Raw genomic sequence first — 4,314 nt, forward strand, 5'->3', positions numbered from 1 at the left:
CCCTTTCAAAATATTTTTTCTCTTGCAAAGGATTTTTTTTCTTCAAATTTTACAAATTCATATCTCTTGATCCAATCATTTTTTTTTTTAATTTCTTCATAATGTAGACTTTATCTTTAAGCTTTATCACAAAAAAAATAAATATTAAATCTACTAAAAATTGTTTATCATCATAGAAATCCTAACAAGTATTCTAAACTCTAATTTACAAGCACTTGAATACTATTTTTTTCATATCTCAAAAATCCAAAATCCAAATACTACAAAATTTATGTATAAAGTTTAATAACAAAGTAATATACATTCTCAAAAAAAGTTAGCCAAAAATTACTCAAGATAAAGCTCAAAATACAACCACTAGTAAATTAGGTTACTCACTACTCTCAGATTGCAAGTGTTGACTTCAACTTCCTACATCTCCTTCATCTTGGCTTAGAATTCATCAAGAAATATATAAAAAATATAATTAAAAAATTACTCTCTTTAATTCCAATTGTTGATTCTTTATTGCTTTCTGTACATGTACATTATGTCCAAAAAAGTGACAATAGATACAAAATCAACACCTTAGCTTTGAGTGCCTATATTTCTTTCATAAAAATTCCAAATTACTCAAAATTTACATTAAAACTATAGCCAAAATACTAAACTTCTTGATTCTAGTCTTTCAAGTTTAAATGCCTTCAAAAGAATAACCCTAATTTCTAATAAAGCCTCAAGCAGCCTCTTTGAAGTTCATTGGACATGTATATTGGCCAATAGGAATAGAGATTGTCATCATCCATCTCCATTCATCCATATGATTGGCCTAACTATTTTTTTTTATATAGAAATACTTCTCTAATACTTTTTCTAATAAATTTTGCATAATATGTATCATAAATACCAAATAAAAGAAACAAACAAGATTTTAAGAATCACCAATATCTAATAAAGGTGGCTCTAAATATATAAAAACTATTATCAACATAAAATCAACTTCAATAATAGCCTTTTAAAGTAATCACTTCAAAGTAGTAATCTAATCATATTTTGTGGCTAACTAAAATCTAATAATGTGGCTTTGACCACATTATATAATAAATTATATATTAAATATATATGTATATTATTTTCACATGGTAGCCAAATCACAACATGTCAATATTTGATTCCTAGCTAAGATACTAGCTCTTTTGTATCACCTTTAGCTTTTTTTTATCCCTACTTTTTTTTCTTCTATAAAGTTATTTTTTCTATCAAGGCCATATTTAAGAATTTAGAAGAAATATAATATAAATATTATAGAATCATATTGGTTCTTTTATTTTTTTTATAATTTATTAAAAATTAAAATTATAATAGAGAAAATTTAGTAGATTATATATATATATATATATATATATATATATATATAATAGCCACTAAAAATCACAAAGCAGATGTATCTATTTATATTACTCATTATTTTTTTAATTCATACTTTTTATTCAAAAAATATTAAAAAATATTTCTTTTTGTTGATTCAATAAAACATAATAAAAGTTCATATAACATTGCTTCATCTTATAAATCATGGTCATTACATAGCAAAATAGACCATGATGAAAATAGAAAATATTTATCCATAATAGATTCTTGCTATTATCATGGTAGTTTTTATTTAATGGCAATAAGATCATATCTATAATTTCCTGAAAAAACCTTTATTCATAGTATAAATAAAAGAATCATGCCTCTATAGTGGATCAAACATTGAAACTTTAGTTTATAAGTCTAATGTTCTATCACTAAGCCTTAATTCGTAGTATAATTAAAAATAATTAAGTACTATTACACACAATTTGCGCTTATTGCAAGTTTTATCTTTGGTAGGACCAATGAGGCCTGATTTGTAGCATATGGCTTGCTTGATGGACTTTGTGTGTTAGCAACTATGTGTTCCAAGTAGTACTAGAGCTATCTAGTATGGCATATTATTGTAGTTGTTTTTTGATTGTCAACATATTTCTTTGGAATTCATTGATAGCTTCTCTTTGTTTTATTATTTTTATAAGAGCCGCATATATTAATTTCACTTTTTCTTTGTAGCAAGTTTTCTTATTAATGGTTCATTGTCACACTAACTTGAGACTTTGTTGCCTAATTATTGTTATGCTATACTAACAAATAATTTATCTATTGTTATTTTTAGGATTGGATGTAGGATTGGTTGTAATTCTTATATGATTTGAATTGAGAGAACGGTTAATTCTATTAAGCTGAATTCTATACAGGGGGTCATTTTCCAAGGTAGTAATTCTCTTATTGCAAAGTTGTTTTGTTCCATTCATATTTTGAAAAATAAATTCTCTTTCTAATATTAGTTGATTGAAAAATTAGTATAGTAATGTAATTCTTATTAGGCTTTATATTTGATCTATATATTAATTTTCTAAGCCTTGTATAGTATTTTTTCAATATAAAAAAGTTCTTTATTTTTATTGATGCTACATTTTATACACCAAATATTTTAGATAATTAGCATTTATAGAATATATCAAAGAGTTTCATTAGACTCTCTCACTGTTGGAGTGAGGACTAATTTATTTTATTAGGAGATTGAGTCTAGACAATTGTATAGTATTTTTATCTTTGTACTAAAGGAGCTTAGTTGTAATGGGACATAAATAAGATAATTATATTATTAATGCATAGAGATAGGTAATTGGAGCCATTTTTGAGAAGTTTTTAGAAGTTTTTAGAATTGAGGTTAGATTGGTGGTTCATATAGGATCCACCATAGAACATCCTAGAAGAATTAAGGGCAATTATCTAGGTATTACCTATCTCTAGAATCTTCTAGAAGAACAATTATGTTAATAGAGTCTACCATTAGGGACATTCTAGAAAGTTTTAAGATGGTTGAACAAAGTATAAATAGGATTGACCGAGACTATTTGAAATATTTGGTCAAGTATGGCTTTGGTTCTTTTTTTTTTAAATAAATTTTGATTTATATTTTTTGTTCTATTATGTTTTATTCTATTTTCTTTTGTTCTGTTATGTCTTTCATGTTCTATTCTATTAAGTTTTGTTTAATTTTTTTTTTAGTTTTTTTTTTTTCTTATTTTATGATGGAATTAATATTGTTATAAACTGAAAAGATTTTAAATCTTTAAAAAAATTTAATCCCATTTTATTGGTATTAGAGTGAGTGTTAGTCTAGTCTTTAGTAATGTATTAATAACCATTTTTTAGTCAGAGGTTAATTATTGTGGTCACACCAATTATTATTTTAAGGCTACCATGAGCTACTTTTAAGAAGTCAATTGGAAGAATAGAAGGTGTTGTGGTAGCAAATTTTGGCAAAGAAATTGCAACATGGGGGATATAGTGAAGCCATCTCAGATGGAGGCTCAACTGCAACACTTCTTAGACTAGATAGCTACTCTGCAAGGATAAATAGGAGCTTCTAGGATAAAAGAGTTGACATTTGTAAGGCTGAAATTAAGTGAGCTCGAAACATATTTTGGAACTTCAAGTCAAGAAGATATATGCCATTGGCTCTTTAGCATGCAAGAATACCTCCAACTATTTGAGGTAAGCACTACTCAAGGAAATATGTATACAACTACCTATTTGAGAGGTATTGTAGCTATTTGGTAACATCATCGAGCTCAAAACTATGGAGTTCAAGGTGGATTTTGTAATTGAGAGGAATTTGAAATCAAACTTAGGAATCAATTTTGGCCCATCAATGTAAAAAAGTTAGCACGCAATCAATTTGCTAACCTTATATAATTCAAGTCAATATAAGATTATGTCTCTTGATTTAAGTTTCTATATCTCCAAATTGGCAATGTTTCAAAGGTAGAAATGATGGATTGATTTGTACAAAGGTTGAAATAAATAGTTCAACGAGTGGTAGAATTAAGAGATCCATAAATATTTGAGGAGGTAGTTAGGATTGTAAAGAGGATCAATGCTATAGATTTTAGAAACCATAGAACATGATCTATAGAACAAAATCTTATACCACTATCCAATACTATGGTATAACAACCAAATTTAATGGAAATTAATGCCACAGAGAAGACAAATATTGGCATAAAAAAGATTGTATTATTACTCTTGGGAGCCAAGCCATCAGATCAAAGATTATTTGAAGTATCAAAATTTAGGTATCAATAAATCAAGATAGATTCATAATTTCAATATTCACCAAGATGATAAAGAAGTGGAGCAAGGAAACGGGGCTCTTAAGTGAAAGCATTAAGAGTTAGTACTAGGAATAGCTACTATTTCTTAGAAACAAACGGCATGACCTTAGACAACTATCAAAAGGATCAATTG

The sequence above is a fragment of the Physcomitrium patens genome, chromosome 8 (genome assembly GCF_059467195.1).
Source record: "Physcomitrium patens ecotype Gransden chromosome 8, ASM5946719v1, whole genome shotgun sequence".
Taxonomy (NCBI): domain Eukaryota; kingdom Viridiplantae; phylum Streptophyta; class Bryopsida; order Funariales; family Funariaceae; genus Physcomitrium; species Physcomitrium patens.